This window comes from Panthera uncia (assembly GCF_023721935.1).
Source record: "Panthera uncia isolate 11264 chromosome C1 unlocalized genomic scaffold, Puncia_PCG_1.0 HiC_scaffold_3, whole genome shotgun sequence".
Lineage (NCBI taxonomy): Eukaryota > Metazoa > Chordata > Mammalia > Carnivora > Felidae > Panthera > Panthera uncia.
In genome coordinates, this window is record NW_026057584.1 from 15187992 (window position 1) to 15213174 (window position 25183).

The 25183-nt window shown below is 41.3% G+C and overlaps 1 protein-coding gene across 2 annotated transcripts in view; it reads right to left on the reverse strand.

The window, feature by feature from the left end:
* Positions 1 to 25183, reverse strand: part of ACSL3 (acyl-CoA synthetase long chain family member 3) — a 53710-nt gene that overhangs the window by 18350 nt on the left and 10177 nt on the right. Inside the window, exon 2 of one of the 2 annotated variants that reach the window (XM_049615853.1) lies at positions 16154 to 16211. The exons of the other annotated variant lie outside the window; for it this stretch is intronic. The gene's annotated coding sequence lies outside the window, so the exon portion shown is untranslated. The remainder of the gene's footprint in view (positions 1 to 16153; positions 16212 to 25183) is intronic. 2 annotated transcript variants of the gene reach the window in all.

Sequence of the window (25183 nt, forward strand, 5' to 3'; positions counted from 1 at the left end):
AAGAAACTTCATGGGCGTTCCACTGTACACTGCATTCCAGTGTTTTAGAAAATTAGTTAACCACGGGGCACCTACGTGGCTCAGTCGGTTCAGCGTCTGACTTCGGCTTAGGTCATGATCTCACAGTTTGTGGGTTCGAGTCCCACGTCGGGCTCTGTGCTGACAGCTACAGCTCAGAGCCAGGAGCCTGCTTCGGATTCTGTCTCCCTCCCTCTCTACCCCTCCCCCATTCACGCTTGATCTTTCTCTCTCTCTCTCCCTCTCTCTCCCTCCATCTCTCTCTCTCTCTCAAAAATGAATAAACATTAAAAAAATTATTAAAAAAAGAAAGAAAATCGGCTGTCAGCTAAAGGCAGCAGAAACATGAGGCGAGGCGATCAGATGAACCAGAGTTGAAAATAATCCTCGGCTCCTGGGAGCAGGGTGACTAATGTGTGTGACGGGAAGCCAGCAGCTAGGATTCCCAGCTCCCAATTGCCCAACTGCCCAGAGGGTGGCAGCAGCCACTGTTCCTCCAGGCCTTCCCAACAACTGAAATCTTTCTTAACACAGTGCAGGTGGATCAGAATCCTAGCGAGGAAAGTCCCGAATGAGAGGAGCTGCAGTGAAAGAAGGGAAATGGCTCGGGTGCCTTCAAGTGAGACAGAGACACGAGAAGTAGCTGGTCAGCAGCTGGATGGCTGGTGGGAAGGAGACGAATGCAAGTCTTGACACTAAGGAGTTTAAGATGCCTGTGAGTCATCCAAACATAGAAACTATGGGAGTTAAGAGGGATCAGAGCTGGAAGCACACCTTTTAGAGCCATAATCAGATGGAGGAGGACAAGGTAGGAAATCTCCGAGATCAAGTTCAAGGACAGAAAACTCTGTAAGGAAACCAAAGCCAAGACTGAAGAGCAAAATCCCACTGGCGAGACCAATAAAAGCAGTACCTGGAGAGGGCAGGACCGTGAAAGCCAAGGGTTGGGAGAGCCGAGGAGGAAGCGTTCAGTAGCATCACACGCAGCCTACATGTACCAGCCACATGCAATTAAGACATTTAATTTTTCTAAAATGTTTTAGACAAACAAGGTAAAGTAACAAACCTTTGGCCAACTGCATCCTATTTGCTGAAGGGGCTGTGGAAAATCTAGAACTAGGAAAGCAGTCACAGGTACCCTCTTATGTTGCCTCGTCTTAGAATGAGTATCACCTTTCAGAAAACAAACCCGAACGATTAAATCTGTTCATTTCCTTCACAACTTTTAGATTTCCAATCCACTTTAAGAAGGCCTCATCCATCCCAGGGTTAAACTACTGTCCTCCTGTATTTTTTCCAGGATTTACATAATTTTTACATTTAGACCTTTCATCATTATGGAGTTTGTTTTTCCACATTGTACAAGGGAGAAAGCCAACTTGTTCTTTCAGATGAATTACCCAAACCGCTTATTAAATCAACCCCACTTTTCTCAATGACCAAAACGTCATCTTCAACAGTGAGTTCTTGTTCACAACTGGATCTGTGTCTAGACATTATTCTGCTCCTTGGACCTGTCTACTGCTTTGTCATGCCTCCAAATACAGTAGATTTACAACAGTGATTCTCAACTGTGATACACGGACCAATCATACCAGAATTGCTTAGAGCGTATTTAAACAGAAGGCTCCTCAGACAGGTCTTCCCATTCTTTCCTCCCTACCCTATAAGTTGAAAACTCTACTGGCAGACTCACTTTTAAACAACCACCATGTAAGTTTTATGTGCACTGTTTGAGAACTACGATTTTAAATATCCAGTAAGACTCACACTCTGCATGTGCTTCAAAACTTTCTTATCAATTCTTACAGATTTACTCTTCTACATAAATTTTAAAGATTTAACATTTGTGTGGTGAAACTATTTGAAAATCAAAAGGAAAAAACACATGACAAAATATACAAAGAGCTGTTACAAATTAAAAAGAAAAAAGAGTCAAGCGTCGTAGAGGAAAACGAAAGAAAAGATGCATACAGGTGTGAAGGTCACTGTTGACCTTGAAAATAGCTGTGTTAAGGATCAAAGCCCAACTGGAGAGAGTTTAGGAAAGAAGAGGAGGAGCACTTTAAAGAGCACTTTAAAGAGGAACAGAGAAGTGGATACTAGGACAGGACAAAGCAGACTCTTTTGTTTTAAAGATAAGAGATAGTTATAGCTTGTCTTCATGCTGAGGGCTATGACCCAGTAGAGGAAGAAGAAGATTAAGCAGAACAGAGAATGAGACACAGCACACAAGTGGAAGAGGTTGGCCTTACGGAGCAACAGGGGCACAGATGCATGTGGGCGGTACCAGGAGCTAGTAGAAGGTTCTTTTCTGAGCGCTTCTATCTTCTCAGAGTAATAGGAAGCACAATCACTGGCTGAAAGGGAGGAAGAAAGAAGGGTACTAGAAAATTGAGAAAGGGGCACCCAAGTGGCTCAGTCAGTTAAGCATCCGACTCTTGATTTTGGCCGGGGTCATGATCTCACGGTTCATGGGTTCGAGCCCCGTGTTGGGCTCTGCACTGACAGCACGGAGCCTGCTTGGGACTGACTGACTCTCTCTCTCTCTCTCTCTCTCTCTCTCTCTCTCTCTCTCCGTCCTTCTCCCTCCTCTCAAAATAAAGAAACTTAAAATTAAGGAGAAGTAAAGTATCAAATAATCCTCTAGGAGAACAGGAAAATAGACGGAGCAGGAGCCAGTAGGCTCCCTCGGCAGCGCCTAAAGCCCGCCTGAGGTCTGAGTCCTGATGTAAAGAGAGACCCACCCAGCTGTTGTGTGCTTCCCAGCCAAGTTCGGCTGGTGGAGCACAAACGTGAATCAGACAGAGAGCTGCATTAACCCAGGAGAGGGTTTTACCAGCAAGTCCCAGAACAAAACGTGGGGAAGGGGAGGAAGACAAGGGAATGAAGCCTATTTCCAAGGCAGTGGCTACCATGACTAATCAGGGAGTTTTCAGCCGAGGGAAGGATAGCCCCTAAGGAGGTAAAGGGTTTGTGAAAAAGAGACAGGATCAAGGCAATCAGGTCCTGCGTTGGGTTACAGAACTGTTGGCGTTGAGGTACTAAAGGAGAGCAAGATGGAACTGTCTTACTAAAAGGAGGTGATGGTCTGAATCGAATGCTTGAAACCGACAGTGTGGAAGGCATACAGTTATTGTTCATGAAGAGGACTAGGTTGTGATAACAAAGGGACAGCAAAGGCAGAGTATGAGATCATTTAAGGACAGGAGGTCAAGAAATTCAACTGGGAAGACATTGAAACCACTAAGAATCATGACAGGATAGAAGCAGAGTCACAGCTTGATGTTCAAGTATTTCAGGAATAGGGGGACAGATGACTGCAACAAGAAGGAACAGTAAGCAGTACAATTTAAAGGCAAAGCTTGGAGGACATGCCACTATCACTTCAGAGGCAAAAAACTGTGTTAAAGTAACCAGATTAGGCCCAAGATGGAGTCACTCAGGCTAAACCCAAGCTCAGGCTAAGCCCCAAGTCAGCAACCCAAAACTTAAGCTTCCACCGTTAGCTCACAGAGAAATGGAAGACTTGGGTCAACCAGTCGGCGCTTGCCCCCTCAGCAAGTTACCTGAACTGGCTCCAAGACGTTCCTTTGCTCCACATGAGAAAAGTAACCCTGCCTTAAACAATCAGCAAATGCCCAGTATACCTTCCGTATTTCTGCTCCCTTTGATCTATAGAAACCTCCCCTTTCAGAGCTCTTTGGAGCTCCTTTCTATCTACTCATTGGATGCTGCCTGATGAATGAATTACTGTATCAGTAAATTGTTGGTGGAAAATTTTCTCTAAACAACTGAGAACAAAATGATCTAAATCAATCAAAGAAAAAGCTGAAGAACATATACATCCGCAGTATGAACGATGAGGCAGCCATTAAAACTAGTTATATGTACTTGCAGTCGACCTGAAGGGACTTCCATGCACCTTGCTAGTTCTTAAAAGAAGGTATATACGGGCCTGCATGGTTTATGTCTGACAACAGTATGGACAGGTCAAGGTTTTTAAGCGATTATTTATAAATTTTAAAGGAAGCTATTTGGGGTCAAAGTACATTAATTTCCCACCATAAAGAATATAAAAACTTCCATCTTTACTACACTCCCAGAACTGCTAATTAAAATAACAAGCTGACTCAAGTTTAACAACATTAAAAGAAAATGACCCATCAAATACAATCTTTTTTTTTTTTTTAACAAATACAATCGTAAAATGAGATTGTTACATCAAAAGAAGGTATTCACTCACATCTTGCACCACTTTAGCAGTTAGTTGCTTTAAATCATCCTAACGATCAAGTTTAAGAAAATTCCTTCTCTGTGTGGCTTCTACCACTTGAGAGGAAGAACACAGGAGACCTGGGGAGTGTGGAGGAGGAGGTGGAGGAGGAGGAGGAGGAGGAGGAGGAGGAGGAAGGGCATATAGGATTTTGTGTGACTGTCAGAAAGCTGAGGACAAAGCAGCTGGGGTTCTGAAAATAACTGTGCATCAGGTAATGGAGATTAACACCCACCTACAAAATCACCCTCAAATAATACACTCAGGAGACATATGAATTCTGATGTTAAGATAAAATTTTGGGGCGCCTGGGTGGCTCGGACGGTTAAGTGTCCGACTCTTGATTTTGGTTCGGGTCACCATCTCACCACTTGTGGGATCAAGGCCCACGCCGGGCTCCAGGCACACAGCACAGAGCCTGCTTGGGATTCTCTCTCTTCCTCTTTCTCAAAATAAATAATAAAATAAACTTTAAAAAAAAGGTAAAATCTTATGTTTTAAATTGTTAAGGAATATTATCATAGTCCTACAACCTGTATTAACTCCCCAATTTTCTTTAAAAGCCAAAAAAAAAAAAAAAAAAAAAGCTACAAGTCATATGAAAAGCTTCCACAGACACCATGTGCTTTAGTAATAGGAAAAAACCTGTAAATGCCTGTATTGTGGGGGAAGGGAAAACCAGTAAGTAGGTTGCCACAGGGATCATGTTCATACGCACATATTAAATGGCTTTGCCTGCTTAGATCTGGTTGCATCTGCCTACAGAGACTTCAAGAACCTCTGAGGCACAGGAGAGAGAGGGCACAGTAGTATCTCAAGCCATTCATCTCCATGCGCTGCAGGACTGACCAACGGAAATGGGAGTCTGGCTCAGAATCCACGACTTCTACAGTGTTCGCGGGAGGGAAGCGGCCAGCAACACCATCACGTTACTCCGCTAATACAGCGCGTCTGTCTGCTCACTACCACCTCCCTCCCAAACACCACCTGCAAGCTCCAACTCCCAGAGCAGGGGCAGAAGAAGCCCAACACTTAGAAATTCTCCTACAAATCCACTGGGAGCAGAGAGAACACCCCAGGAAAGAGGGGAGGCGACGAGACAATGCTCCAGAGGGGTATCTTGATTCTCCACAATTTCTTGGTTAATCCTGCCCATTACCCAATCTTATTTCCACCCGGATTTTCCTTATAGCCAACAACACCCAAACATGCATCGACACTCCAGAAATATTTATATCTGGAAAAAAAAATACAGCTTAGCATGTTATCTCTAAGACAGTATATAAATAAGGGGATTGTACACCAATGGATATCAAGGTATCTGTATTTGCTGGCGTGAAATATGCCTTGAATTTTTCACCAAACTTGAAATAAATGAGCAATTCTGAGTACCAATAACGCAAGCACCGTGTGGGGAGCTTTATATCATCTCACTGAATTGTTACAAAAACCCAATTTCAAACAGATCATGCCCAAAGGCACTTACAACTAACAGATGAAGTAGAATTTTAACCTGTATGTTTGACTCCCACCCAAGCTTTTTAATTCCTCCACACTCCCTGAACTCTAGGCTTAATACTTTATTGTTAAAAACAAAACAGGGACGGGGCGCCTCGGTCACTCAGTTGGTTAAGCATCTCTAGATTTCCACTCAGGTCCTGATCTCGAGGTTCCTGAGATCAAGCCCCAAGCGGGGCTCTGTATGCTGTCTGCTTGGGATTCTCTCTCTCCCAATCTCTCTGCCCCTCCTCCACTCATGCTCGCGCGCGTTCTCTCACTCTCTCTCTCAAAATAAATACACTTAAAAACTAATAATAATAAAAGGAAAAAAAGTGGAGTCCTTCACTACTTTAGAGACACTCCTTTGCACAAAAATCACATTTTACATAAACCAAAAAAGTCCGTGAAAAATTATCTAAACTATTTGTTTTGAAATAAGAAACTGGGTCAAGAAGGGCAGAAAGAAAGATTTCCTTCCCAGAATGAGGCTCTAAGGAGTTGTAATGAGAAATGCAACCAGCAATGACTTGCTCTCAGGAAAAAGTTTCTTTAGAGGCAGGACCCTGGCTCTGATGAGGACGCTTGCTTCTCTGCTTCCCCAGGCTAAAACCGTAATAGAAATAATATGACAAAATGCATCTCTGGCTCAGGAGAATGTGTTGTTGTTGTTGTTGTTTTTAACATTTTTTTCCTCAAAGCTTCTGCCATTTAATTTTTTTTTTTTTATTTAATGTTTTATTTATTTTTGAGAGAGACAGAGCACGAGCAGGGGAGTGGCAGAGAGAGAGGAAGACACAGAATCAGAAGCAGGCTCCAGGCTCTGAGTTGTCAGTGCAGGGCCTGACACGGGGCTCGAACCCACAGACTGCGAGATCATGACCTGAGCCGAAATCAGACAGACATCCAACCTACTGAGCCACCCAGGTGCCCCTCACCCTTCCTTTTAATGAAAGAAACACAAAGGATTTCTCCTAAAACTTCCAATATTAATACAGTGATTAATAACTTGGAAAATTTCAACTCTGACTCCACAGTTGTTACTGGTCTATGGATTATTAGATTGTATGGCTGAAAAATCGAGGCCATTAATCCATTTAAGTACTCCCTTAATACAACAAATAAAAAAGTGAAGAAATTCTGTACCAGGAAGTCTACTAAAAGCATTATTAGAGGTTTGAGTCATATTTTCATCTGAATTAGATTAACTTCCAAATTCACAACTAGAAAGTTTTATGAGGAAATAAGAATTGTGTCCTTTTCTTTTTAAGACAACTACTAAGCTTGTGTTTATTCTAACCACAGGAAATGAAATTCTGACCCTGAAGAAACTGGAAGGGAGAGGGGTAAGGAGGAAGAAATGGGAGGGAAGGGGAAAAGGGAAGAAAGAGGGAGAGAGGGAGGAAAATTCAGCAAGTCTTTGCCATAAACATATTTACATTAAAAATTAAAAAGCAGCTGACCAGAGTCAACTAACTTTACATAATCTTCAGTTATTCACTGTAATTTTTAAGCTTTTTCAATCCTTTTATCATAATAGTTGAAATAACAGTAGGCCTCAAATATTCTCTTTGAACCACAAATATAGTCCCCTGACTCCCCTAACTGGCTAAGACACATTTTTTTTTCAATCTACTTTTATCCTATCTTCCTTTTCTAACGTCTGAGCCAGATGTTTTTTAAAAAAAGAGAAGTGCTGAACCTTGAATGAATCAAATAGGAAATAGAAATTAGGCAAAGGACCTTATTATACCTTTCTCAGCTTGATATAGAACGGGGGTTTCAAACACACACACACACACACACACACACCACAACACACACATACACAAGTATACTAGTCCCGGCTCTGCCACCACTTACCATGACACCCTGTCCAAGTCAACAAATTGTAATTTTCTCACCATAAATGTTGATGGGATTCAAATAAATCTACTGTAAGACTAAACTGTACTGATGCTAAGGGCTCCCAAATCAATTTCAGAGCAGTGACAACCATCAAACATTGAAGATGTAGGAGGAGCCCAATCCTATTTCTGTCTTCTACATAAGGTACTCTTCCCCCTTGGCGGGGGGGTGGGGGGGGGGGGGGGAGAGCAAAAGTTCCCTTGCTTTAAAAAAAAAAAAAAAAAAAAGCAAGACCACTCAACAAGTTTTCTAAGGTCTATTTCCAAAATTCTAATTTTTTCCAATCAGATCAGACTATCTCCATGGTGGACAAATGAAGAGGTCCAAGAAGCGAGTAAGGAAAGCCTTTACTTCCTTCTCATTTTGAATCACGTGAATGCACAATCTTAACAACAGCGATTTTTAACAGAGTCTAGAGGCAATATGGGCAGTCTGTGAGAATGTGCCCGTGTTTGACAGGCTGATCCAGCAAAGATGGGATAAGGCTCGATCCGTCTCGGCCAAATTTCCTCCCAAGTGAAGAACCACTTCAAACCAACCAACACACACACACACACACACACACACACACACACACACGTTTTGACGCATTGGGCACAATACGGTTCCATATATTCATCCTGAACTCTGGCATCTCTAGCCACAAAGTTAAAAGAACAAGAGTCAAATACTACCAGATGCTACATTTATTTAAGCAAATAAATGTATAAAACCTAAGGTCTACACAAAAAAGCAGCTAAGTGATCTTTTTACACATCAGAACACCCCTTTACTCTTACTTAAGGCTGTCAGATTTAACAAATAAAAACAGAAGACAGCCGGTTAAATTTGAATTTCAGAAAAACAATGAACAAATTTTAGTGTACATATGTCTCATGCAGGATCTGGATCACGTAGTAAAAATTCAGTCGAGGGCGCCTGGGTGGCTCAGTTGGTTGAACATCCGACTCTTGATTTTGGCTCAAGGCATAACTTCACACACAGTTCATGGGTTCAAGCCCCATGTCGGGCTCTGCACTAACAGTGCAAGAGCCTGCTTGGAATTCGCTCTCCCTCCCTCATTTATGCACTCTCTCTCTCTCTCTCTCTCTCTCTCTCTCAACAATAATAAACTTTAAAAAAATTTTTTTAATTGTTTTTTATCTGAAATTCAGATTTAACTGAGTGCCTTCTTCTGTTTTATTTGACAACTGTACTCCCACCCCCAGGTGACCACAAAGTGTGACAATTAATTAGGATGACCAACCACTCTGAGGTGCCCAGACTTTGGGGTTTCCCAGGACACAGGACTGTCAGTGCTAAAACTGGGAAAGTTTGGGGGTCCCTGGGTGGCTCAGTAAGTTAAGCATCCAACTCTTGATTTTGGCTCAGGTCATGATCTCTGATCTTGAGGTTCATGAGATCAAGCCCCAAGTCAGGCTCTGTGCTGGCAGTTTGGATTCTCTCTCTCTCCCTCTCACTCTGCCCCTCCCTGACTTGCACATACCCATGCACATTCACTCTCTCTTTCAAAAATAAATAAACTTTAGAATATAAATAAAAAATATGGGGTGCCTGGGTGGCTCAGTCAATTAAGTGTCCAACTTTGGCTCAGGTCATGATCTCAAAGTTTGTGGGTTCGAGCCCCACATCGGCCTAAATGCTGCCATCTCACAGCCTGGACCCTGCTTCGGATTCTGTGTCTTCCCCTCTCTGTCCCTCCCACATTCATACTCTGTCTCTCTCTTTCTCTTTCCCTCCCTACCTCTCAAAAATAAACATAAAAGGGGCGCCTGGGTGGCTCAGTCGGTTAAGCGTCCGACTTCAGCTCGGGTCACGATCTCGCGGTCCGTGAGTTCGAGCCCCGCGTCGGGCTCTGGGCTGACGGCTCGGAGCCTGGAGCCTGCTTCGGATTCTGTGTCTCCCTCTCTCTCTGTCCCTCCCCCGTTCATGCTCTGTCTCTCTCAGTCTCAAAAATAAATAAAACATTAAAAAAATAAAATAAAATAAAATAAACATAAAAAATTGTTTTAACAAAAAATGAATAAAACCAGGAAAGTTTTAGGCAAACCTGGACAAGCTGGTCACTCTACAATTAACCATCTCAAGGAATAAGCAAACAAATTATAGCCTCAATTGCACCACTAGTTAAGTTTGATCTTTTGTTTATGAAACAACTTTTCTATACTTCATTTTCCTATATGTGTCATCACTTGGATAAAATGGAATGCAGCAAATAATAAAGGACTTTGGAAAATGCAAAGGCATTATAAATGCCACTTGTTAGTATAGTTGGTTTGGGTTCTCTTTATGCAGAGTTTCAAAGCAGACCATTACTTGGTTTTACTGTGCTGACAGCTCAGAGCCTGGAGCCTGCTTCAGATTCTGGGTCTCCCAACTCTCTCTGCCCCTCCCAGCTCATACTCTGTCTATCTCTCTCAAAAATAAACGTTAAGAAAATTTTGTTTAATAAAAAAAAGAAAACAAACAAAAACGAACATTTTTTCTCATGTCTAGTACTCCACGTGAAGTGTAAATATCCTTGGACACAGAACTACTGGGTCCCACTCTGTGGATCCCACTCCAGTTCCAAAGGTAAAGAATACACATAGAATATAATTCAGGGCCAACTCGGTTTAGCCAACTCAACTCTTCTGGCCTCCGTACATCTATAAAAGATGATCCTCAACAAACTTCCCTGTCAGGATTTTCAGAGTCTCCTGTCTACCCTTAACAACCTCATGCCAGAACTCAGCAATACACAGGAGAGTACTCAGAAGTGGTTCTGTTGTTCCTTCATCAATCTTGTCACGTGACAATCCCCAACCACCCTCCAGCCAGACAGCTTACACACACACACACACACACACACACACACACACACACACACAAGCTCAGGGTTCTGAATCATTTTGCCTCAACTTCCTCATCTAAGGGAAAACCTATTCCTACTGTGCTTTCTATTCGTCTTCCAAGCCATGTAACTCCCCTCTAATGATTGTACCCAGAAGAGGTAATCTGAGATTCTCTCTATAGAAGTACACCTTGTTGTATCAGATAATTTTGTTCACGGTTGATGCAGTGAAGGGAAATGGGGAGAATGGCATGTTCAGTCATCCTTATATTATCCACATGTCAGTGCAGAGAACTTAAACCCTGGAGCCCTACTTCACAGCACTGTTTTGACAAATTCATCAGTGTGTCCTAAACAGCCAAGAATTAAATGCCCGGACCATATTAGAACAATATTAAATAGGACCATGTACTCCTTTGAGTGCTAATTCCTTACTTATTCCAATTATCTCCAAAATGGTTAATGAGAGCCACCTATATAAATATTTCAGGAGACCCTAAACTATTAGATTATATAATAACATCAGCTCGGCTGGTCGGTACTTGAGGGTCTTAGCAATCTCAACCCAATCCAGCTAAGCATTTCACTGAGTATTACATTAACCTAAATCTGAGCGAGTGGATTGGTTGCTGGTTCAGTTAACAACTTCACTTTTGAACTTAACTATTTTCTTCCCTACAATAAGAATAGAACACAAAATTAAAGAAAATTCAAAAGCCAGAGGCTAAATAGTTGCAAACATGTGAAATATGTCGGCAAAAGCAAATGTGCATAAAATCAGCAAAATAAAGTATGCGTGTTTGAGAAGAGGCAGCTCAGGAAAGTTTAGCCTTTGAGAATGTCAAGACATTAAAGTGTCAAAATTAAGATTTTCAAGATAATTTTAATCTACACTAAGTCTACCCAATCTATACATTTTAATTTCAAAGATTTATAAATGATTCAGTAAGATTCTTTACCTATTTGCTTATCTTTTCCTTCATTCCCCTCAACCCAAAAGCCCTTACCTTGCCATATCAGTTAAAAACAAACTTAAGAAAAAGCAAATAATACTAAGAAGAAACCTATAAGTAAGTCGTGGAAATATGGAACTACAGGATAAATAACCTGCATTACACCAACCAACATGCGATCAACTTCATTATTTGTACTATCTAAACATTAAAGAGCTAAGAATAAGGTTTAAATATGCAATACTTCCTATAGTCAATACTTAGTTTTCACTATATTTCATTTTATTCATATGATCTCATTCTATGTTTCCTTTTTTTAGCTCTTTACATAAATGTTCTTCTTCCTATAAACCGCCTATTTTACCCCTAAGGAAGCTTTTCTCAAACAAGAAGTTTCAAAATTAAAGCTATGAAGATAAAGAGTAGTCTTCCCTCTCCTCCATTCGCCAGTGTGCCCAGCTTTCTGGCCTCTGCAGCTTTTCCACACGTGGTCAAAACCTAAACTGTTGTTTTAAAAACAGAAGGCACGTGGGAATGCAAGCTGGTGCAGCCACTCTGGAAAACAGTATGGAGGTTCCTCAAAAAACCAAAAATAGAACTACCCTGCGACCCAGCAGTTGCACTACTGGGCATTTATCCACGGGATACAGCTGTGCTGTTTCGAAGGGACACATGCACCCCCCCTCATGTTTATAGCAGCACTATTAACAGTAGCCAGAGTATGCAAAGAGCCCAAATGTCCACCGATGGTTGAATGGATAAAGAAGACGTGGTGTGTATATATACAATGGAGTATTACTCGGCAATCCAAAAGAATGCAATCTTGCCATTGGCAACTCCGTGGATGGAACTGGAAGTATTATGCTAATTGAAATTAGTCAGTCAGAGAAAGACAAAAATCATATGACTTCACTCCTATGAGGACTTTAAGAGACAAAACAGATGAACATAAGCAAAGGGAAACAAGAATAATATACAAACAGGGAGGGGGACAAACCAGAAGAGACTCTTAAATACAGAGAACACACTGAGGGTTGCTGGAGGGGTTGTGGGAGGGGGGATGGGCTAAATGGGGAAGGGGCACTAAGGAATCTACTCCTGAAATCACTGGCCCACTAGATGCTAATTTAGATGCAAATTTAAAAAAAATAAAAAATAAAACAACAACAAAAATAGAAGGCACAAGAGAAAGGAATCTACCTTCAACCGTTAAGAGAAATACTTGGCCCAACTCAAAGACGCCTTTTCCTGCTAAGCCACAACAAGCCGCACACCTGCTGCTGTCCGCACCTCCTTCCAAACTTCAAATCTAGATCACCTTCACGTACAAATGACACTATTCTGAATGATTCCTCCCTACTGCATGGCTACACGCAGATAGCTCTCTCTGCTACCATCTGAACGGGTAACACTGGATCATTAGGATGAGAGATGAAGTCCTGAAGTCCATCAGAACTTGTCTAGTCTAGGAAATATTTAAAGAGGGGCACCTGGGTGGCTCAGCTGGTTGAGCGTCCGACTCCAGCTCAGGTCATGATACCACACGGTTCATGAGTTGGAGCCCTGCATCGGGCTCACTGCCATCAGCACGGAGCCCACTTCACATCCTCTGACCCCGCTCACTCTGCCCCTCCCCCGCTCAGGCTCTCACTCTGAAAAAATGAACACTAAGAAAAGGAAAATTTTTAAATATAAATTACTAGAAAGTATTTAAATGTAAATTACTAGAATCACTGACAGAATACACTTTTTAAAATCAATATATATACTACTTGGCAAGGAGAAAGAATGAAATAGGCCTTTTGTAGCAACATGGATGGAGCTGGAGAGTGTTATGCTAAGTGAAATAAGCCATATAGAGAAAGACAGATACCATATGTTTTCACTCTTATGTGGAGCCTGAGAAACTTAACAGAAGACCATGGGGGAGGGGAAGGAAAAAAAAAAAGTTAGAGAGGGAGGGAGCCAAACCATAAGAGACTCTTAAAAACTGAGAATAAACTGACAGTTGGTAGGGGTGAGAGGGAGGGGAAAGTGGGTGATGGGCACTGAGGAGGGCACCTGTTGGGATGAGCCCTGGGTGTTTTATGGAAACCAATTTGATAATAAATTTCACATTAAAAAAATAAATCAATAAGAATAATGAACTTGCTGAGCATCTATAATAGATTTAAAACACTAGATAATAGCTACAGTAATGGCTCTAAATTTACTTTTGCCCAATTCTATGTTAATGTTCTCTTTCAAATTCTACATGTCCTTTTTATCTTTAAATTTAAAAAAATGTTGTAATGTTTATTTTTGAGAGACAGACAGACACTGAGCACAAGTGGGGGAGGGGCAGAGAGGGAGGGAGACACAGACTCCGAAGCAGGCTCCAGGCTCCAAGCTGTCAGCACAGAGCCTGATGAGGGGCTCGAACTAACAAGCCTCGAGATCATGACATCATGACCGGAGCCAAAGTCTGATGCTCAACCGAGTGAGCCACCCAGGTGTCCCTAACCAATAAACAGCATTAAGATAAAACTCTGTAATCAAACTGCTCTTCCAGATTTTTTAAGGAGTATAAATAAAACACTGTAATCTAACAACTACACTCTGGACATCTCTGCATGTGAATCAGTTCAATTTTTACACCATTTCTGAAGTCACAGGCCTTCTGAATATGTGCAGTTGCCAATGTGACATGGAGGAGTTCTAAGTTTTAGAATTCAAGACACTGGGTTCCCCAAAACCGTCTGGGACGTTCCTTTTACTTCACAATATTCTTAACCTGTATACAACGGCAAATGTCCTTTCCCTTTTTGGGTACCTGATCAAGTCTAGGCAACATTATGAGAGACAAAATTACTTTTGTCCCTTTGCCACAGCACTTTTTTCCTATCCCCCAAATAGATACTTAAACTCTAAAACCACTTCCCCATTGACCCCATCCAGCTGAGCCTCTATAAAGGCAATACTAACTGTAGTCATTTATATAAATGCCTTACTATTTAATACCCATTGCTTAATACACAGTGAATTATATGTGCGATTTCAATTTCAGTGTAAATCTGAATTCTGTTGACCCATTCTTAGCTAGAAATTCAAAGTTTGGAGTTTCCAAAACCCACTAACCACTAAAAGGAATCTGCAGAGATTCCTACCGTGTTCTGACATTTACTTAGTTCAAAGCACTCCTCATGCGGCCAAGTACACCACTCAAGAAACTGTAGGCAAAGAAAGGTCTAAAATAAAGTGAAGGCACATCAATGGGCATGGAATATTCCTTTTTCCATCACACCTGCTTCATTAAAAGATGCTAATCTTGGATATGCACATGAAAGGTCTAGAAGGACACACTCCAAATTGGTAAGGGATAACACCCTTGCAAAAGAACCACGGGAACAGCAAACTTATCTGCTACTTACACACTCCTATACTGTTTAGCTTTTAATAACAGACATACTATTTGTTTGAATTCTTTTTTAAAATTGTTAACGTTTATTTATTTTTCAGACACAGTGCGAGCAGGGGAAGATCAGAGAGACATAGAATGCAAAGCAGGCTCAGGCTCTGAGCTGTCAGCACAGAGCCCGACGTGGGGCTCGAACTCACGAACTGTGGTATCATGACCTGAGCTGAAGTCGGACGCTTTACCGACTGAGCCGCCCAGGTGCCCTGTTTGGATTCTTTTTAAAATCAGTAGATAACATAAAAATCAGTAAGTTTGGCCGATATAGACAAAGATCTTGGGGGGAAGGAGCAAAGACTCTGAAATGATCTTCTGAAACAAGATAAATAAATATCAACCAGCATGATTCTAACTGATAAAAATGCTTATTGCTTTTATATTCTCAAAGCATTTTATCAACACAGACTATTCCTTTTAACAGTTCTATCCAATTTTACTTTTACGATGAAAATTTTCAGTTCACTGGATCCCCAAATTCTTGCCCCAAAATTTCAAAAACCTAATTCACTTCAGAAGCCACAGTAAGGAAAAAAATAAAACATTCTACATTCTATCCCATCACAACTATAAGTGACGTGCAGAACTTAACTGCAGGTGAACAAAAAGCCCACAGCCGTTTTCCTGGCCTAGCACCTACAACTTCTGTTAAAATATCCACTTAGAAATTTAAAATAACACTAACACAAATTTAAAATGACCGTCATGGGGCACCTGGCTGGTGGCTCAGTTGGTTAAGCGTCCAACTTCGGCTCAGGTCATGATCTCATGGTTTGTGATTTTGCTTCAGATTCTCTGTCCCCCTCTGCCCCTACTCCATTTGCACGCTCTATGTCCCTCAAAAGCAAATATTAAAAAATTTAAAAATAATAAAAAAATGACTACCACATATTGAAATAATACCACTCTAATCAGTGCTAAACTTCACAAAATAAAGAGGCTACTGAGTTCAAATTCACACAGATACTTAAATGAAATTAAACTGAGAAAAGGAAAATCAGTAATATCGGTGAATAACATGGCTTAATATTCCAATGGGTTTGTACTGACTTAAAATTAGTAGGAAAGCTACCTTCTAATTTTCATTATTCTACAATCACAAAATGGGAAGAATTAATAAACATTTTTCTCTTAGACCGTTTATACACACTTGATTTTAACTTAATACATTTTATGCCTAAGAGAAATATTTTATAATTAAAAAATTAACATTTTACCAGTTGACAACAGTAGGACGTGTTAGTGCCTTCAAGGTATGTGCCTTTCCTTCAAGATCTGTCAAAACACACATAGACAAACATTACTACTTGTGGTCTAGTTAATCGGAGCCAAATACCAGCCTTTTCCTAGAAATATTTTTACTTCCAAAAACCCACAGAAAAATTTGTGGGTTTTTTCTGAAAACACCATCTATCACACTAGCAAATGACATTTTATCACTGAAAAAAGCATATGGTTTCTTACCACATACCTATCATAATGGCCAAAATCCCAAATACTAACATCACCAAATGTTGGCAATACGGTGCAAGAGGAACTCGTTCACTGCTGGTGGGAATGCGAAATGAACGGCCACTCTGGAAGACAAGTTTGGCAATTTCTTACAAAACTAAACATATTCTTTACAATATGATCCAGCAACTGAGCCTCCTTGATATTTACCCACATGAGTTGAAAGCTTATGTGTCAAAGAAAAACAAAAGACAAAAAACAAATATGAACATTTATAGCAGCCTTATTCATAATTGCCAAACCTGGAAGTAAGCAAGATGTCCTTCAGTAGGTGAATGGATAAACTGTGGTCCATCCAGACAATGGAATATTACTCAGCACTAAAAAGAAATAAGCTATCAAGCCATGAAAAGCCACAGAGGAAATTTAAATGCATATTACTAAGTGAACGACGTCAATCTCAAAAAGCTACCTACATACTGTAGGATTCCAAATTTATGACATTCTGGGAAAGGAAAAGCTACTGGGACACTAAAAGGTTGCCGAAAGGAAGGCGGCATGAAGAGGCCGAGCACTGAGGATTTTTACGGTGGTGGAACCACTCTGTATGCTGTAACAGCAGATAGACACGTATCATTACATATTTGTCAAAACATCATGCAATGTACAACACCAAGGGAGAGCCCCAGTGTAAAATAAGGCCTTTGACAACGATTTATCAGTCTAGGTTCACTGACTACAATAAATGTACTATGCTGGTGTGGGATTACTCATAATGGGGAAGGCTGTGCATACGTGAGGGCTGGGGGTTTACAGGAAAATCTCTGAACCCTCTGCTCAATTTTGCAGTAAATCTGAAACTGCTCAAAAAAAAAAAAGTCTCAGGGCGCCTGGGTGGCTCCGTCGTTTTAGCATCCGACTTCAGCTCAGGTCATGATCTCAAGGCTCGTGGGTTCGAGCCCCAAGTTGGGCTCTGTGCTGACAGCTCGGAGCGTGGAGCCTGCTTCAGATTCTGTGTCTCCCTCTCTCTCTGCCCCTCCCCTGCTCACGCTCTGTCTCTCCATCTCTCTGCAAAAATAAACTTATAAACAGTATTTCACTGTGTATACAACACTTTTATCCATTATTTCAGTGATTTGCTCAATTGCTTGTGAAGCAAATAGATTTGCAGTCATCATAGTCATTAAAGAAATATTTTAACATCAGCCTAAACTCACAGAGCCTGTAAGAGCTAACTAACGGTTTATTAATTTCCTCATTCCCTGTAAGGCAGCCAGAGATACTAAAAAAAGGAATAGGTCTTAAAACCAGATATCCCTGGGTCCAAAATCCCCACTCTGTTCCTCATTAGCTATGACTTTAGACAAATCATTCATTTATTCACCCATCTATCCTTCGGGGGTTGGGGGGGAATCTTATAAATCTACCTGCTATTTCTTGTGCCAGTTTATCCATATGTAAATAAGGACAACAACATATAAACAATTCATATCCACAATATTTGGATTTCTATAAATACAGGACAACTCAGCAGAAAAAACAGGCTATTAATATCCACGAAAAAAAAAACCTCAATGTCCATCAAATATGAAATAGTCAGCCCCACTAGTTATCAAAGAAACACAAATAAAAACATTATCATTTCCCCCTATTGAATTTTTTTAATTAAAAAAACACATCACAAGCCTTGGCAAGGATATAGGAAACAAGCTTCTCTTGGCTTTGTTGGGGGAAGTGCAGCCACTTCGGAGAGCAACTTGGCAGCACCCAGACAAAGCTGAAGATGTAAGTTCCTATGACCTAGCAAATCCCTTCTAAAAAAATTTGCCCCGGAGAAATCCTGGCACATGTGCACACTTACTTTACCCTATTTTGTTTTGTTAATTAAATGGTCCAACGTGACAGGTCACAGTATTTAATTGGCCCTTAATAAATGTTGAATCTCCTCGACAAATATTTAGTGAATGCCTACTCGGCTCCATACCTAATGCTTCCCATTCTGGAAATGTGCCCACGGTACTCAGAAAGTTCCCACTCCTGTGGCAGAGACAGAAACGACAAACAGGCCTGACGTGGCCAAAACTGCTGGTTAAGTCCACGGGCTGTATTAAGAGAACAGACAAATGCAATCCTCTGTCCAGGAGGGGGAAAAGGTCAAGGAAGGCTGGCTAAGAACATAGTTGATCCACATTATCTTTGGCAAAAGAGACGAGAGAGGACACGACAGGCTGTAGTAACAGCATCTACAGAAGCGCAGAGGTATTCAGGAACTCCTAAGTACCCACAAAAGCAGGCTGATAAATGACCCCACAGGTATCAGCCCCTAATCCCTGGAACCTGTAAATGTTACCTTATTTAGGAAAAGCATCTTTGTAGATGTGATTAAATTAAGGGTTTGGAGAAGAGGGAGCAGCCTGGGATTATGAGACGGGCCTTAAATGCTGTCAAGGATGCCTTCAAAGTTTTGAGGGAAATGAATTTTAAATCTAGAACTGTACTCCTAGCTAAATTCCTCATTAGCTGCATTTAGAATAAAGAAATTTTCAGACAGGCAAAGACTTAAGAAACTTATTCTGCAAACAAACTCTGCTAAGAAATTACTTTAAAAAGTCCTCCACCATGTGCATATACTATTTTGATAGTTTTTTTTTTCTTTAATGTGTTATTCATTTTTGAGAGAGAGACAGAGACAAAAGTGCAAGCTGGAGAGAGGCAGAGAGAGAAGGAGACACAGAAATCGAAGCAGACTCCAGGCTCTAGCTGTCAGCACAGAGCCTGACGCGGGGCTCGAACCCACCAACCGTGGGATCATGACCTGAGCTGACGTTGGATGCTTAACCAACTGAGCCCCCAGGTGCCCCTTGATAGTAGTTTCAAAGACAGTTTTATTAAAGCTAGAATTAACCGACGGTTTTGTACTATTTTACAAGAGCTACATCCCACAGGTTAAGGGCTTAGTCTCACAAGAGTATTCCCCACTTGCTAGTCATGAGTCACCAGCTGGTTATAAATCAGGGATTCCCACAATGCCCTCTTCAGGTTCAATAATTTGCTAGAATGGCTCACAGAACTCAGGAACACCCATTACTTATGTTTAGTGGTTTATCATAAAGAATAACAGCTCAGGAGCAGCTAAATGGAAGAGATACATGTAGTAAGGTATAGGGGGAGGGAGAGACACAGGAAACTTCCAAACCCTCTCCAGGTGCGCCACCTTCCCAGCACCGGCTGTTCACCCACCCGGTGAACCCGGAAGCGTAACCGATTTCATTGTTCAAGAGTTTTTATCTCCGGCCCCTCACTCCTCCTCAGAGGTCAACGTGTGGGTCTATAGGTTTAAACCCTCTAATCACTGGGTCTCTGGGGCGATCAGCCCCATCCTGAGGCTATCTAGAGCCCCCCCCCCACGCCCTAAGTCATTTCATTAGCATAAACTCAGGTGTGATCAAAGGGAGTGTTTATGAATAACAAAAGATTCCTATCATTCAGGGAAACTTTAAGGGTCTTAGGAGCCGGGTTACCAGCAGTGGGGACAAAGACCAAACATACTTTTGTATTACACAGCAGAATTCTGTTATCATCCTCTAGACTAGCAGCTTATTTTTATTTTTACTTAAGTTTATGTATTTATTTTTCCAGACACAGAGCGATGAGGGGCAGAGAGACTAGTGAGAGAGAATCCCAAGCAGGCTCTGCGCTGTTAGCATGGAGCCCCAACACAGGGCTCGATCTCACAAACAGTGAGATCATGACCTGAGAGCCACCCAGTGCCCCTCCATTAGCAGTTTAAGTAGGAGGTAAAAGTGCGATCATGTCAGTCACGTTAAAAACAAATCTTCCATTAGGTACAACTCCCTGGCGCTCCCCGCTCCTTGCTAGGGGGGATGCTGCCTGATTTGTGAATCATTTAATAAAACGAATTAGGTCTTCAACTCGAATGGTTGAACTGTCTTCTTTAACAACAACAACGAATAAAATAGAACAATTACAACAACATGCTGTAATGAAAGTTACGTTGACCATATTGGAATTAAGATTTAAAAACTTAATTTTCAAAAGCTATGTGAATGTAATCTTTCTCAAAACATCTCACTATACTGCACTCCCCCTTCTTGTGATGATGCGAGACGATCAAATGCCTAAGGGATCAGATGAAGAGAGGTGTGGAAGAGAGGCAGCCTCCAGCTCCCACTGCCCTCCGAGGACAGGTCAGGGGCAGGAGCATCCCATGGTTGACTACGGGTAAGTACAACCACGGACAGCGAAACTCAGCTCAGGGGGCACGACGATACACTGATTAGATAAAACGTATTAAAATTACTTGCTTCTTTTTACTCTATTTACTATGTCTACCGGAAATTTAAAGTCATGTATGTGGCTCATATTTGTAGCTCTCACTGCCTTTCTCTGAGCCCAGCACTGCAGCTTAGCCAGTACAACGGTGAAAAAAAGAAATGAGGAGCAGGAGTACTGGAAAAGGAGAACAGAACCTTCACTGTTTGTAGATCATTGCCGGTCTGACAAGAAAATCCAGAAGAATCATTCGAAAACTATCCAGACAGAATTCACTCAGATATCTGGACACGAGGTAAATAATAAAAGTCTGTGGTTTTTCTATATACCTCTAGTAACCAGTTAGAAAATGGAAAGAGGGAAGCACCTGCTGGCTCAGTCGGTATGGCATGCAACACTTGATCTTGGAGTCATGAGTTCGAGCCCCAGGTTGGGGGTAGAGTTTACTTAAAAAAAGAAGATCATGAAAAGAGAAAAGATCTTAGCCACAACAATAAAGCAACTTTCAAATACCTCATGCACACAACACCTTACTTAAACATATGAGTGTATGCATGCACACATGTATAAAATGCTACTGATGGACACTAAATTCAAAAACAGACCAGTTAGTTCCTGGGTAGCAAAGATCATTATAATTCTGCCAAAACTAACCTATAAACCAAGTGCAATCCCAATCAAAATCCTGGTAGGACTCTGTTGTTTGTTTTGTATGATTACTTGATACTAGTTCCAAAGTGTACCTTAGAAGAAAACCTTTTAAGATTTGCTAATAAAACGTGAGAACAAGAATACTTGGTACATACTTGCCCTGTTAGACGTCAAAAGGAACGCTAACTATTCTGGCACAGAATTTTAAAACCAGAAACAGTCACTGGATTTTGATATTTGACAACGGCAGTATTTCAGAGCAGTGGTTAAAAGATTATTCAATAAATTAAGCAGCATTAAAGAAAACTCAGAACTGAGCCAATGGCTGGATTTAAGTCCTAGAAAGCTGAGGGGCAGATCCGAGAAGCAAACAATCAGCCAGGCAATCCCTCTCCTCCACAGTTGCCACGTCCCAAAAAGGATTTGTTTCTAAGTCTTTTTTCTGATTACGGAATCCTCTCCCGTGCTAGCAAGGCAGCCTGCACAGCCCAGTGCCTGGCCTGCAACTTTTGCGAAGAGAAACACTGCTTGTGTCCGAACTGTGTGACACCGCTCCGCTCCTGTGTGTACCCCAGAGAACCACAGCAAACGTGACATTCACAGGGACCCAGCAGCCTATGAGCTAGGAGGCCCGTATCAAACACATGGACGTGTTGATCCGAGAATATTCTCTCCAGAACTTAAAACTGGAGTCGAATTAAGAGAATTTGCGAGAATTAAGAGACGCTAAAAAGCCTGCCAAAGTAAACTTGTCCTTCAAGATTGAGTTGAAGCCTCTCTGTGAGGTCCTCCTCGGTCCCACAGACAGCTACACTGACCCCTCTGTGCTGACTCATCCCCCCTCCCTTCCTGTCTAACACAGAGGCATGAACAAATACAGAATGAGTAATCCCAAGTGGCTTGACAGATGCAACACAGAAAATGAGGGAAGCTAGAAGCGAAAATGAAATATAGAAACAGGTAGCAGATAGAATGAGGTGGGTTTTTTAAGCAAAGCAGTTGGTTGATCCAATTTGTTTTATCATGATTCCTTGGGCTATCACAGAAAAGAAACCATAAAGGATTCCAGGTATGAAGTTACTGGAATAGCCCAAGTGAAGGACAAAGAGGTCCAAAGTTTAGGGCAATAGTTACAGAAGAAGGATTAACTGTAGAGATTTTTCTCAAGTAAAGCCAATAGGATATGGGGGATGTGAAGATTAATCGTGGAAGATTAGCATCAACACTTCTAGAACGTCGGGTGACTTGTACTAGACATGAGGAAATGAGAGGAAAAGCAGCCACATGGGAGACTGCACGAGGACAGGGCTGGATACGAAGTGTGTGGGAATGACCAGGAGAGATATTCAAGATTTTTGTCAGAAATATAGGACTGGGGCTCCCAACAGAGCTGTAGGTGTACATGTGGATTTTAGAGTCATCACTGACCCTACCCGCATTAGAGTCCAAACCATGAAATCCCTCAAAAATAGTATATTCACCTATAAGGACAGACGCCACAAAAGCCAGTTAGAAAGGTTAAAAAAAAAAAAAAAAAAAGCAATCCCTACCAAAATAACACCAGCATTCTTCACAGAGCTAGAACAAACAATCCTAAAATTTGTATGGAACCAGAAAAGACCCCGAATAGCCAAAGCGATCTTGAAAAAGAAAACCGAAGCTGGAGGCATCACAATCTCAGACTTCAAGACCTATTACAAAGCTGTAATCATCAAGACAGTATGGTACTGGCATAAGAACAGACACTCAGATCAATGGAACAGAATAGAGAACACAGAAATGGACCCACAAACATATGGCCAACCAATCTTTGACAAAGCAGGAAAGAATATCCAATAGAATAAGACAGACTCTTCAGCAAGTGGTGCTGGGAAAACTGGACAGAGACATGCAGAAAAATGAACCCGGACCACTTTCTTACAACATACACAAAAATAAACTCAAAATGGATGAAAGACCTAAACATAAGACAAGAAGCCATCAAAATCCTTGAGGAGAAAGCAGGCAACAACCTCTGTGACCTCGGCCACAGCAACTTCTTACTCAACACGTCTCCGGAAGCAAGGGAAACAAAAGCAAAAATGAACTACCGGGACCTCATCAAAATAAAAAGCTTCTGCACAGCGAAGGAAACAATCAGCAAAACTAAAAGGCAACCGATGGAATGGGAGAAGATAACTGTAAATAACATATCACATAAAAGGTTAGTATCTAAAATCTATAAAGAACTTATCAATTTCAACACCCAGACACTTAATAACCCAGTGAAGAAATGGGCAAAAGACACAAATAGACACTTCTCCAAAGACATTCAGATGGCGAACAGACACATGAAAAAATGCTCTATATCATGCATCATCAGGGAAATACAAATCAAAACCACAATGAGATACCACCTCACACCTATGAGAATGGCTAAAAATTAACAACTCAGGCAACTACAGATGTTGAGGAGGATGTGGCGAAAGGGGAACAGTTTTGCACTACTGGTGGGAATGCAAACCGGTGCAGCCACTCTGGAAACCAGTATGGAGGTTCCTCAAAAAACTAAAAATAGAACTACCCCACAACCCAGCAATTGCACTACTAGGGGGATACGGGTGTGCTGTTTCGAAGAGGCACATGCACCCCAATGCTTATAGCAACGCTATTGACAATAGCCAAAGTATGGAAAGAGCCCAAATGTCCAGATGAATGGATAAAGAAGATGTGATGTGTACACACACACACACACACACACACACACACACACACACACACACTGGAGTATTACTCGGCAATCAAAAATAATGAAATCTTGCCATTTGCAACTACACGGATAGAACTGGAGGGCATTATGCTAAGGGAAATTAGTCAAGTGAGAGAAAGACAAATATCATATGACTTCACTCACATGAGGAATTTAAGATACTAAACAGATGAACATAAGGGAAGGGAAGCAAAAAGAATATAAAAAGCAGGAAGGGGGACAAAACAGAAGAGACTCTTAAATATAAAGAACAAACAGGATTGCTGGAGGGGCTGTGGGAGGGGGGATGGGCTAAATGGGTAAGGGGCATTAAGAAATCTACTCCTGAAATCATTTGTTGCACTGTATGCTAACTAACTGGATGTAAATTAAACAATAAATTTAAAAAAAAATAAGAACACAGTTCTACAAACCAAGGGCAGACAATGAAGGTCAATAAGGACACTGTCAGGAGTGTCAAAGGCTACAGAGAAGGCAACAAGTAGATATAATATTAAGGCTCGAGTACTTGGCCTGGCCTGAGACAATCTATCACACTTTCTCATCTTCCTTATCAGGAAATTTCTAAATTATAATCCGTACATATTACTCAACCAGCTAGCTATTCAAATGCATATTTTATCAACAGTTAAGTCCGCTCTTTCAGAATTCCTGAGCTCCCACTAATAAGCATATACTGGTCATTTTGGGTCAGGTTGTTGGCCTTCCAAAATTTTTCTGGTGTTATGTTCAAGTCTCTCAACTCAATTTAATAGACCCTATCTCACATCCTTTACTGTGCCGGGATGCAAACACTAATTCATGCAACAAAATATGAGTTACTTCTATATGCTGGGCACTGGGTGTGCATCAGTAGATAAAACACAAAAATATACCTGTCCTCACAGAGCTTTCTTTCTAGCGCAGGGATACATTAAACACAGCTACTGTCCCCTAAGGAGCCCCAAAGAAACACATCACGTTCCAGACTTACCTGGCAAGATAACAAACGCATTTATTATTTCATGAAGCCAATGTGAAATCAATCAGTAACAAGAAATACAAAGCTATAATTAATCACCTACAGTGAACCTGCCTGTCCACTGAAATCATACAATACAAA